Source organism: Temnothorax longispinosus, chromosome 1 (assembly GCF_030848805.1).
Source record: "Temnothorax longispinosus isolate EJ_2023e chromosome 1, Tlon_JGU_v1, whole genome shotgun sequence".
Taxonomy (NCBI): Eukaryota; Metazoa; Arthropoda; class Insecta; order Hymenoptera; family Formicidae; genus Temnothorax; species Temnothorax longispinosus.
In genome coordinates, this window is record NC_092358.1 from 19575325 (window position 1) to 19588511 (window position 13187).

The window sequence follows — 13187 nt, forward strand, 5'->3', positions numbered from 1 at the left end:
CATTACTGCATTTATATTATCATAATCATAAGAAATAAAAATTGCAACATCTATTATCGACTAGTGCAATAGCGTAATAACTTTTGTAAGAGGCAACACATTCAAAGCAAATAATGCTCACAAATAGTGGTTAGATTATAGATCAGCTTTATAAGACAGGTTCTCCCAAGTTTTGTTCTATAAAGCTTGTTGTGAGCTCGGTTCGCTGAAGAGAAATCTCGCCGCCGATAATTGACACTTGCGATAGCTTGTCGGTTGACAAATGTAGACATCGATCGATAAATCACGGCCACTCCGATAACTTCCCGTTTCCAACGTTCTTAGCGTTCTTAACGGACATGAATCATCCTCGCTGCGAAAGACCGAGGATACACTACCCGCAAATGTACGTACGCAAATGCGCGCTACGGGGCGAAAGTTGCGATATATCCATTATCATTTCGTACCAAAAGGTGTGGGCGCACATGAGAAGGTGCGTATTGCTTCCGTATGTAGGAACCATTTGTTCTGGAAAATGGTGCAATTTTGTCTTCCCGGCGCAACGTTGGAACAAATGCAATACCTACGCGGCCGTAATTTAAGCGGCGGGCCTCTCACGTGCCGCGTTGTATTTATTCGGGAATATATAAGGGATCCCTTCTCACTCCCTCTCTTCCCTACGCAAGGATTCTACGTTCTGTAATTTCTGTCAGATACGTGTTTAACGTGGCGGTAGTTTCGTCGATGCACTTAGCGTGCGCTCAGCGACGTTTTTCCAAATTGATTTAATGCGGTTGTTGCATAACGGAGTCTGTAAATCTTATAAGCTATGATAACTGAAATTAACGACGATCTCAAAATTGCGTTCCAAGAAAATTGCCTGGCGACTTTCCGCCGAACTCACAATAGACAAAAACTTTTAATGAAATTAATGAGCGAGAGGGAAAGGCAGAATTCGAGCAACGCGAGATCTCTTACGATATGGCAGTGTATATAATGTAAGATTGAAGAAGACCTAGATGATGATCGATCAGTATAGCGCGCCGGAGTTATGACCTAACGAGGCCCTTGCACATGCAACGCCTCGGGCGGTTGCAAGTTCGTCATCCCGGAATAGATCCGCCTCCGAGTCGCAAACAGGTACACAGTACATAAACTAACATACGTAATTGGCAATTACTCCGCTATTATTTCACGCGATTCTTGCGCACCGCAACTGTCTCCGAAGATTTCAAGACGTTTCTCTGAACAGATTTCTTAAATTACTACTGATAATATCACAGCTGATATTTTATTTATTGGCAAAATTAATAAAATGATATTTCTTAGGATAGTCGTAACGATATAGAATTTTTTTGATAAATGATTCGTTCAAAGCTGCTGAATAAATTTTTTTAAGTGCAGTTTCTTTACTCTGTTAATCTTTAAAAAGATAGATTAAGATTTCCAGAGCTGACAAATTTTTAATACCGTGTAATATTTAAAAACAAGTAGTATCTTAATCTGGTTTTCGCACTCGGTATTTCTATTGCGCTTCTTATTCTAGTATAGTTCTTATTCTAGTATCCCCCGCTCTCGCAGGACCGAAAGGACTCACCTTCGCGCGTTGCACTGTTGGGACTCGGCACGGCTGGCGAGGTCCGAAGGGGAGGGGAAAAAATCAACGAGCAGGAAGAAATCAAGATCCCTCGCGCGCCGCGGGCTTTCTGTTTCCCTCGGAGGGGTGAGTGCGTGCGTGCGTGCGTTCGTTCGTGCTTGCCTGCGTGCGTGTTCGGGGTCTCTCTCGCGTGCGGCGTGAGAACTCTTTTTCGGGCCCTCACGAAACGATAAAAAGTAGACGAAGAGGAGGACGAAGAGTAGCACCCGGGAGCCTCTTTCTCTTTCTGTTCCTCTGCTCTCCTTTTCTGTCTACTTCTCTCCCTCTCTTTTTCTTTCTTTCTTTCTATTTTCCTCTTTCTCTCTCTCCCACTTTCTTCCTCTCTTTCTCTCGATCTCACTTTTTTCTCCCCCCTTGATCGCTTCCCTTATTATGCGAAACGGCACACGAATCTCAATGGCTTTGCGTGATTATTAATTAAGACATTCCTCGTCGAACGATTCGTCAATGAAGATGTCCCGACGCGCGACCGCTCGCTATCCCGCAGCTGTCCTTAGGTCGCGTTAATTATGTCTGCAGGTAAATGGCGCGTCGCACCATTCCTAATTCGCGTGTTTCGGTCATACGCGAATGCGTCGCACACTAGAGAAGACGGACGGTCGTCAAAGGACCTGCGATATGTCTCGCGACTGCATTTAGCATACACGAAGTTAATTAGTCTGATTAATCAGAGAACTTGACGCACTGACTGTCGACTGTGTCCTTTCCCGTCCTTTGAGGAGAATGAGAAGTCAACAATCACGAAACAGTGGCATGTAATTTAATATAATGTAATTTAATATAAGTGTTAATAGTATTAAAGTGCGTCTATGACTGTAGCATCACGCGACGATTCATTAGTTAGCCGGAACTCAGGGTTCGATCATCCATTCGTCCCGGATCCCGTGCCGGTTCGATCGAGACTCACGACGATTTATGATTGTGGGAATCGAAAGTGGGACGCATCCGCCGCTAATTGTTCCTATCATTTATTTATCAGTTAACCGTCATCGATCACGATTACCGCGCACACTATCCGATATTTCTTCTTTCAATACTCGGAACCTTTGCCAGCGATTGAAACACACGTAGTTTCGCGAATACTCGATTCAAGTAGCATTAATTGCTGTTAACGCTTATTAATTAGCTTGCAGCATTGCACGATTCCCAGTCACTTGTCAAACGTTCCTTTGATGTAGCACTTTGATCGCGTGTCCATAGCGTGCATTCTTCGCGCTGCCATTCCACAGAAGCGTGACTCTTGATAAGTGTTAATTATCCAGATATTAATTAGTCGTAATCGCAATTATCATTCCATCGTGCGATTCATTTTAATTGTTTCTTCACTACAATGTCTCTATCGCGGAACAAAAGAATGGGAATTGCACTCGCGCGATCCATTAATTACCAAAGCGTGATATACCGTTATTTATCTGTCTGTTATTAAATGTTGCAATCACTCGCGTCTATTAAACGGCACATGAACTCTGTGTTCGATCGTCTATTCGATAAGCCACCCCGATGTTTACGACCTTTACGAAAGAAAGATCCTCCTTCCTGTCAGGAAACCAGGTTCATGCAACATTCATGGTACTGTCGACAAATGAAAATCCTTAATGCATCGATCCTGTTTACGATCGCTGTTTCATCTAATAGCAATCCAAAACTTTCGCAATCTAGAGACTCCCTCTCGAAAGGAACATGACTTAAACAGCGATCGAGTCGCACGTATTTCCTGCTTTTCCTTTACAATCGGCTAATCGTTTTCCTCAACTCGAACGTTTCATCTTGAAGCGCGCTGATACTCGCTACGTATTAAGCACCACCGCGCGCGCGTACAGCGCGTTCTTGAAATATTTATTCGTGAAATAATCGAGCCTCGCGTTTCTTCCTCTCTTTAAAAATTTATTCGCAGGGTGAGTAATTGACGCAGACGCCTGTTGGTTTTCTCAAGGTCGCCGTCGATTAATAGCAATTAAGAGAGCCTTTGATATTATCCTTAGATATCTCTTATGAATCGGAAAGTGAGTTTGGATATGCATTGAAGTCAAATTTTGCTTTGCAGCCCAGAGTCTTTTTTTTATAAATAGAGCCACAGAGATTTGGAATACTCCTCGTTTCTCCACTCAGACAATTCTTTATAAATCAGGATATGAATATATAGTGGAACAATTGGAACAAATGTAGCGCGAAATCAATGCGCTCATAAGTTAAATTATACTTCGTATCCTATCTCAGGATCGTCTTATTGAATCAAGTTACAAAGTTTGAACGATGGTATACAGTATAGCGGCCGAAGTAAAACAAATTTCCTTAGTTTCTCTTAGATCACTGTTTATGTATCGGGAGTTCCGTATCGTCCTCGGTCAATAACGAGCAACAGCAATGTACTCGTACGTTAAGTTAAGTTAAACTTCACCTTCCATCTTCGAATTACTCTCGACGAATTGGGACACGAAGTTTGAACGATCTTTCTCCGGAAAGTAGCAATCGGATTAAAATAAATCCTCCGCGTTAGCCTCGGGACACTGAATCACTTTTTATAAACCAGAAGCTTTAAATCGTCTTGCGGAAGATAGAAAATAACTGTCCGCGATGAGCGAGAACTATCAGTCAGTTATTAAGTTAAAATCACATTCTACCTTCTACCTCATCGAATTGTCATATGAACTTCTTAAATCGTGTGTCATCCTTGGACCGTTATTTGCGATATTCCTTGATAAACGAGAACGACGTAAACCATTCATCCGCGTTGGATCAAGTCATATTTTATTCCTCATCTCGTTTTCCTTAATCGTTCTTCACGAATCACGGTAATCTCTTCACGGTACTCCCTTTCGTCTCAGCCTCAGAGGGTCACTGATTTACGGATCCGGACCTGGACGCGAGGGTGGAAACGGTTCACGAGCTTGTCGACGAACCGGGCGCGCACAAGTCGGATTAATTACACCGACGGATTAATCAGTAGCCGGAACTCACTCGACCGAGTGGGTCACAGCATTGGATGCTGCACTGTCGCGGTCACTCGTGGCGACCGCACCGCGGACGCATCTCGGGGGCATTCGCACGCGGGCGCTTCCGGTTAGCCGGAAGCGGCACACACAGCGGAGAGAGCGCACCCTCGCGTTCTCCCTCTCTCCGTCTCTCTGTTTCTCCCTCTCTCTCTCTCTTTCTCTCGCGAGCGGCTGGAGCACTCCGATCCGCACTCACCCGCTGGATCACCGGTAGCGCGCGCTACCGAACAGCACTGATTCGATGAACACACACAACCGATGACACACACAGCACGCGCGACACACACACACGTACACCGGGCACGTACGAGAACTATCCTCGCTGTCCTCCTCGTGCGTCCGTCCTGACACGTTCGTTTTTTAGAATCGTCGAAGGGATCGAGCACGCCGTAGACGGTCGATCCTTCTCGCGAGAGAGTCACGTGGACTAGTTGACCGTCTCAATGGTGTTACACGATGATGACGACGACGTTACGAACGAATCGGCACAACGATTGTCCCGGATCAATCGGGACATCTGTCAACTGTAAAGTATCCTCGAATGAATTCGTTACGATCACGATCTCCTTCCGCCACACCGGTGTCCCTCGCTCGCGGAGTGACGTGCGACGCGATAAAACGCGGTCAACAATCGACAAAACGGAATCGGTTTTGCGCGTCCGGGCCACTCGGATGGACCACCGTGATCCGGCCTCGGAACACACGCTCGTTGGACTGTCGTTCGGAGCAGCTCGGGCCGCGGTTTAGTATCAACGTTCGTTCTTGGCTTGCGTCGCGCCCCTCCCGGGACGCCGGCCGACGCCAATCGAGTGCGCGTATACCTACTACGTGCACGTACCTGCGAACCTGCAGGAGGTGAATCCACCTCTTGCCGCCCAGCCTGAATCTCGACTGCGCGACCTGCGCCCGCGCGCGCGCGCGCATCCCATTCTATGCGATTGCATGTATACGTGCCTGCGACGAATATACATATATACGTACGCGTTTGTGGATGTGGAGCTAGCATATATAGGATCTACGCCCGCGATTCTTAATCCTTTTCTACTGAATGTAGACGTCAAATAGAGGAAAAACCGTTCGACAGTGATGACGGATTGTTTTCATCGATGCGTTTTGCATATAAGTCATTAAACGACATTTTATACGATTCCTGTAGCAAAATTGTGTGTTAATCGTTTGGATTGTATCGTATAAAATTAATGTAATTAAATTTTGTTTCAATATTTAAATATTCCCTTAATTTTGTATCAGATATCCGCAAACTGCTTGAAAGCTTCTTCACACATCTTTTCATAAGAAAGAATCAGTATCAGCACCAAGATGCTGTTGCATCTCCCGATGCCAATAAAGTACTTCATGTTATGAGTTTAAAAAATTTATTCGCGCTGTTCTTTTTTTGTAATACCATGGCGGATTAGCCAGATCTGATCTAGACAGTCCATTCAATTGAATCGGATGTGTCGTTTCGACTTCACGCTTTCGCTAATTGGCAGACACCAATCTAAATACTTTTAAATATTCGTTTAATGACTGGCCTGGTGTTATTCGCTACTGCCCTCTCCCCCTCCTCACACACACACACACACACACACACACACACACACACACACACACACACACACACACACACACACACACACTCTCTCTCTCTCTCTCTCTCTCTCTCTCTCTCTCTCTCTCTCTCTCTCTCTCACTTGCGCGTGAACCCAACTCGACCCGAAAGGCGGATCGATACGATGAAAATGGGTTAACGTTTTACGATCCCGCCTCGCGCCGCTAATTTCGTGCATATTCGGATTAGCAGATACGAGGCGAGATATCCGAGACCGGAATAACTGCGGATTTCTTCGTTTTGTTCCTCTCTTTTTTTTTCTCCCCATTTTTTTTCTCTTTCTTTTTATTTCCTGCTCGGCGAGATGTAAAAATGCGGAATTACCGTGCTCTTATCGAAAGCGTTACGGACTTCGTGCTTCCTGCCTGCATGCGCTTGCTTGCGCGGATGTTATCGGATGTCGTACACGACATATAGATGGATATGCACCGTTTTGTACGCTTCGTTATCCTGTGAATCCGCATGAATCTGCGCCTTCACGAGATTCTTTGTATTCGTGAATACTTTTTACGAGCGCCCCGTATCTAGCATCCGAAAGTGTGTCGCGGTGTATATCTATCAGATGTATGCAGCTTTTGCAAGTAGCTGTCATACCGAGTGAACCAGGAGCGCTAGCAATTGACAAGTCTGCACGTGACAAACGTGGCAACTGACAGTTTTGTCGAAAATCATTTGCCAGTGACGCTAGATTCTCTGTAAAGTTTAAAAAATATATTTGCAAAAGCCGGACATAAATAATTAGATTATATTATTGATACCAATATATCAAGCTCCTGCATTTCATATCGAAAATTGACAAATTGTATTCCTGAATTTTTTTCGCGGTTAATAATGAACACAGTTATTAATTATTTGTGATAAATGGATATATTTCTTCTTTTTTTATATTTTATTTCTTTTCTTAATTAAACACACTATCGATTTACTGTATAAATAAATATTTTACATGTACGCTACTATTATTCCATCTATTCAAAAAACATTTTTCTTTCAGCTTGGAGTATTTTACTTATTATATAAAATATGTATAAATAGGGATGGGAGTTTTACATATTATAATTACAGTCTCTCATTTGCGGTGTAAATTAAACTCTCCAAATGTAACATTTAAAGCTATATTTAGTAATTTACTTTAAATTATTTATATGAATTACGCAAATGCGGAATTATGATATTAACAATTAAAAAAAAATGTAATAAACAATTCAATATATCAGACATCATTTATACTATTTAGCATTAAATGAAACAATACTAATTTAGGTAACATAGTATGTAACATAGTAATGACCTAATCAAGTTTTGATGTACTGAATAATTACATAATTTATCAAGAGCTTATATTTTTCCGTGTATCACGCTTCAACGCGTTCTCGGATTATTTATTTTCTGCGGGTGCGATGTATATTTTACTTTCTGATCGTAGCCTTTTCTACCACCCGTACACTCGAAGGAAAACGCTGGAAGTGTCGTTGAAAGTTTCGAGCACTCAGTCTACCATTATTGTTGGTAGTCCGCTAGAGAGAAACGCGCAGAGAGGAAGGCGCCTACGCTCGCGCGCACCTCCGTGTGCGTATACGGATGCGCGTCTGTGCGTGGTGAACGTGTGCGAAGGGCGGATTTCATAGTCCATGTAGTTTGGCATCAATGCGAAATCTGGGGTTGGTTTCAGACGCACGATAAAGCCATTTCAAATTGAATAACAGATTTCTGGGCGCACAACAAAATGCACTTGCCGCAGAGGTTTCCGAAGCCTAGAAAGGGGATTTAAGCGATGCTATGTGTGCCCTTCTCTATCTTCACGCATGGCGCACACGCATTCACACGAGTGTCTCTCCCGCTTATTCGACTTTGCCTTTAAAGGTGGGATCTATTTTTCCAATTATACTTTTCGCACACTCATATACATACGCGCAACGTATGGTTTACCATTCAGAAATGGAAGCGATTGTTTCTAAAAATTATCCGAATAGACTGAATAGACTTTAGGATCATATCGTTTACTTTTTCCTTCTCCAATTCAATTCTCAATACAATGTAGGTACTAATTACGAGGAAATAAACATCCAAACAATGTTTCCGTATTCACTGAAAAGGAACGGTAATCGTTATTTCGCAATTTTTTATTGAGCGAACGCTGTTGACATCTCTTGGGATCTTCAATCGGTTCGATAATTTTCGTATAAACGCAGATGACTCGCTTTTGTTTAATTAGTCATATTATCCGGATCCGTTGCGTACACGTTGCTACTCCGGAAACGATTCCAAGTAAATCCGATCTCGGGATTCGATTGCGAACCACAAACGGATTCGGCATGTGTGTTCCGTGTGAGTAAATCCTCAGGAATGCTTAAAAAGGCTGATAGGAAACCGCTAATTAAAAGCGTTATTTTGTCACTGACCGACAATTCTCAGTCGAGACAGGAAAAAATCATTTCCTGCTTATCCGAATTAAGAAATTTCAATTCGTACCGCGAACCGAATTACAAATTAACGTTAAATCTGGCACGTGATAAACGTTTAATGCAATTAAATCCAAATTAACGTTAAATCTGACATGTTTTACTTATTTACCTGTTACATTTTATTTATTGCTTCTTTTACACCACGTTTATGTACAATAAATTATCGTCAAATTTTAATACTTTTGTGTATAGGTGTTTTTTTATTTTTACTAACTGATTGTGCGTTGGTATTTATCTATTTGCTTACAGTTTAATGTCAGTGACATCAATATTTTTTGAAAAGCGTACATTTATTTATATCTCTATTTATATTTCCAACAAACTCTTTCATATTACATTTCATTCATTGTCACCACATCGCAGATAGGTATACGTCGCGGAAATGTTGCATTGTTGTTAGATATTCACCGAGCTTTGACACTTGTTCGAAATAAAGAGGGAAGAGTTCCGAGATACCGCATTACAATACATTACAATTTTAAAGCAGCGCGAGTCAACGAATTCACTTGCCAGGCACAAGCCGGTATACATTCTGGCGCACAACCTGACGGCTTGCAAGCTCGCGCTCTGCTTCTCGATTAAGCCGCGCGATTAGGACAGGCACCATATTACAGAAGTCCGTTTGATCGCGGCGCTTTGATCAACGCTGTTACGAAAACAGAATTACCATTCGTTCGTCACCGCCGCCCGCCGATAACATAGTCAATTCCAGGCAGTTCCCAACTTCCGCGGCGTTTGCCTACGGAACTAATATTTCGAAACTTTTCACGGCTGCGACATGACGACGTCTATCTCTTTCTCTCTCTCTCTCTCTCTCTCTCTCTCTGTCGCTCGGCGACTCGATCTCTCTCGCGAGAGAGTTTTATAACGCGAGGAAGAGTTCCCTCGCGCCCCGAAACGAAATGAACTCTGAACGCAAGCGGATTCGAGCCGGCCGCGTGTTATGTAGATGGTCACGTAGACGGACTGGTACAGCTTCCGGAATCCAGGGGCTTTTGTTGCGCGAGATTAGCATGCCCTCCTGATGGAGGATTTATTCATGTACAATTTAAACTAGCCGACCAGCGCCGGGGCTTTGTTCGCGTCTTGCATCGCGCGCGAGAGAACTGACTATAGTCACTGAAGATTGAATAATGGCGTATCGTGTGGGGTAAAACGGAAATCAATATATATAGTTGGGTGGCATCTGCTAATACAAAAAATAACGTGGACGTAATACACCTCTGATACTTGAGTACTTTTTTATAGCTGCAATGTGATAGTATTATGTAATAGCATCATCGCGAGGTAAAAGTACATTTTCCAAGCGTGTGACTAATTGAGCGTGATTTGTATACTCCGTTATCAAAAGCTCGAGCGGTAGACGTGGACGCATCCCACGTATCCCTTTAATCAGTGGGAAACGTCTAGCTCGATAAAGCAGAAAGCGCGAAATCAAGAAAATGGATGCTCTCGGTGACTTCCGCTTTCTTATTCGCATGGGTGATGCAGTTTGCCGTGCAATGGCAATGCCATTATCTCGCGACACTTTAACGTCGTTATCGGCAGTGTGGATGTATATTATCCGAAAATTCAATTCCTTTCACTCTGACAACAATCGAGTAAAGCGGAACGGAGGCGCAAGTGCCGCCGGAGTTACTTTATGCTCGGCGCGATGTCAAAAAGGAATCCCGATAGACTGCATTAATCGTTCGGTCGTTCGTTATCGCATAAATTGCGCATTCTCGTCGCGAAATGAATTTCCCGCGTTTCCTAATCGAGCGGAAGTGATTTAATGTCGTATTTAATCGCCGAATAACGCCGTGCGCGATAACGCCGATTCTTCGTTGTTATATGTCGAAATACGTTTTACGGCCGTGGGATCGTCACGAGAAAGGATGATAGGAAACAAGATATCGTGAATTTATCCTAAGATATTATTCTTGATTTAAAAAATAAACAATGTTATTTTTCCTACGTAAATATGCCAAATAACGTAGCAAGTAGCTTGAAGAACCGATTAAAACATCATCAAGTTATTTGGTATCCCTTTAAATGGTTTTTTAAAATTAAAATTTGAAAAAATTCAACATATTTTTATTGCAAAAATGATGTAATATGATTGACGAATTGTGAACATTTGACATGTAAAATTGAAATTTTCTTAGTGATAGGAGGCTATTTCAGAACACCATTTTCCCGTTACAAGCTGGGGATGTAAGGGGAAGAGGGAATCAAGTACCGTGAATCTTGCAAAGACATCGCGTCTGCAATTAACAGAGAAATGTACTTTGCAAACAACCCTCCCCTTCGCGCCCACGTACCGAAATGGTAACAACACGTGTCACGTGTGCGCGTTCTCACAGAATCAGCCCGGAGTAGCATTTACGAACAACAGCAAACACGTGTCGCGCCTTACTAAAGTATGCATTACACTGGGGGTAACGGTAACATTAATTGCTCGAAAATTAGTTTTGGCGGTAAAACTCGCTGTCACGGATTTGCCGGGCCAGCACTCGGGTCGGTAATATACCGCGACAGTATAATAACTTGATATGTCTATTAATAATATTAATGATCGTTACAATTAATACTCGGAGGGTCGCACCTTTCCCGTAAACGCTGTTATGCTGTACTTAAGAGAACTGAACTGTATTAATCCTAAGTTAGACAATTTCCTGACTTTCCGAAATGTAGAACATCTGATAATACGAAGGGCTTAAACTTAGGACAACCTAATCTACATCACCATCGGCACAAGAAATATATAAAGAATAATGTTAATAAAAGTAATAAAAGAATTATGTTATTCTTCTTTTTTTTTTCAGGTTTTTTTACTTACAAAACAGACATACAAAACGTAAGGATGTAGTCCTTATCAAGATTTTTACATTGCAAAATTAGCTAACACGAAATTATATTAAACACAATTGTTTATATTTTTTAAATCACAGACTAAATATAGTGATTTTATTCTCGACGTTTTGGTCGATAGAGAAGAACGCTTCAAATATATTATTAATTTTTACAATTTTATCTGTTACATAAACAAAAATATATTGAGAAAGATATATTTAAGAAAGTAAATTACACAAAATTGACATGCTGGTAAGATTCGAGATTGCGCTAATGAGATTTAAGGCAACATGTCCGTCTCCTTTAGGATCTTATCGCGAGGACGTATCGCGTAACGGCGAGAATCTTTTAGCAATGCGAAATTCCAGAGCGCGCGCACGCATTCACTTCTTAAAATCCATGGCGGTGTAATTGCTTCGAGGACTTACGCTTTTACGGCGAGAGTTGCGGTCGGCTATCTTTTTCAAATCAGTTTTTTAATTCAGTCGTTTTATCGCTTCGCTTAATGTAACTTGCCCGCGGGAATCGTAAAGCTACAGAGACGGCAATTCCCGGTGGTGAGATGAAATTTTCATTGACAGAAACGCTTGGTTCGCTTAAGAACGAACGAGGACATCGCGTTCGTTCTAAATCTTAAAACAGCTACATGCTTTAATGGCCGCGCCGCTGAAAAAGGACGCGCGCCGAACGAATAATGGCCGACATGAAAGCAGCGTATCGCGTATTCCGCCGTTTATTCAATGCTATGTTTTATTTCACGCCGCTCCAGCTTTATTATCCCTCTCTTAGTTTTTCGTATGAAACGATGCGCGACTGCAGACGTCGTTTTCTCTCATGCCGAGAGCATTCTCATAGGAAAGTCCTTTTTCTATTAGTCGCAAGAGGAGAGGAGAGGTGATGGAAATAATTCTTAACGTATTATAATTTTGGAGATTATATTTATATAACGCAAATTTTTATATTCATGTTACGTGAACTAACGTGTAAGCCAAACTTCTTATTCTTAATCCTCTTTTCTGATGTTGCGTGAATACTGAAGTGTCCTTTAACATAGAAATTGAGATAGGACTATAGGGATTACCTTATTGTAAATTATTCCGATGATACCGGATACTTTCGTCCTTCCGAAAATTATCTCTTCGTTCTTTCACTTCTCGAAAAAGAACTTCGCAAGTATATATTTCTCACCTTCAACAAAAGAAAGACATAAAGACCTGACTTGCATTTACATAAAAGCGTATTGACCGTGCCCGTGTAAAGGTCAAGGCGTGATAAGCTGTCGAACTCCAAGTGCGAGAGAGGCAATCATTTGCATAACGGTCACACCCTGAGCGTGATATGTGCACGTATATTGCTAAAAATGACTGGAAAATAAAATAAGACAGTTAATTTGCGTTAATAAATTAAATAGCGAACACACCGACCTGTTCCGACTTGCTGCATAAAAGGAGGGGCGTCGTCGTCGGCGGCGGCGGCATCGGTTTAAAGACGATCCCGATCCTCGACAACCACACCTTCGTGCGCCACCAGCTCTCGAGTAGCCTCGCGACTGGCCCGATAATTATCTTCGACCGGAGGTGTACTATTAGTGATCGCGGTTTGACGTGTACAGTTCTTATCATAGCCCCGTGTACACGTTCCCCTCG

The 13187-nt window shown here is 42.4% G+C and overlaps 1 protein-coding gene across 1 annotated transcript in view; it reads right to left on the reverse strand.

Moving 5' to 3' along the window:
- The window catches only part of LOC139815597 (latrophilin Cirl), a 435108-nt gene extending 432709 nt beyond the window's left edge, over nt 1–2399 (reverse strand). Inside the window, exon 1 of the mRNA XM_071782625.1 lies at nt 1577–2399. The gene's annotated coding sequence lies outside the window, so the exon portion shown is untranslated. The remainder of the gene's footprint in view (nt 1–1576) is intronic.
- Between the last annotated feature and the right edge of the window lie 10788 nt (nt 2400–13187).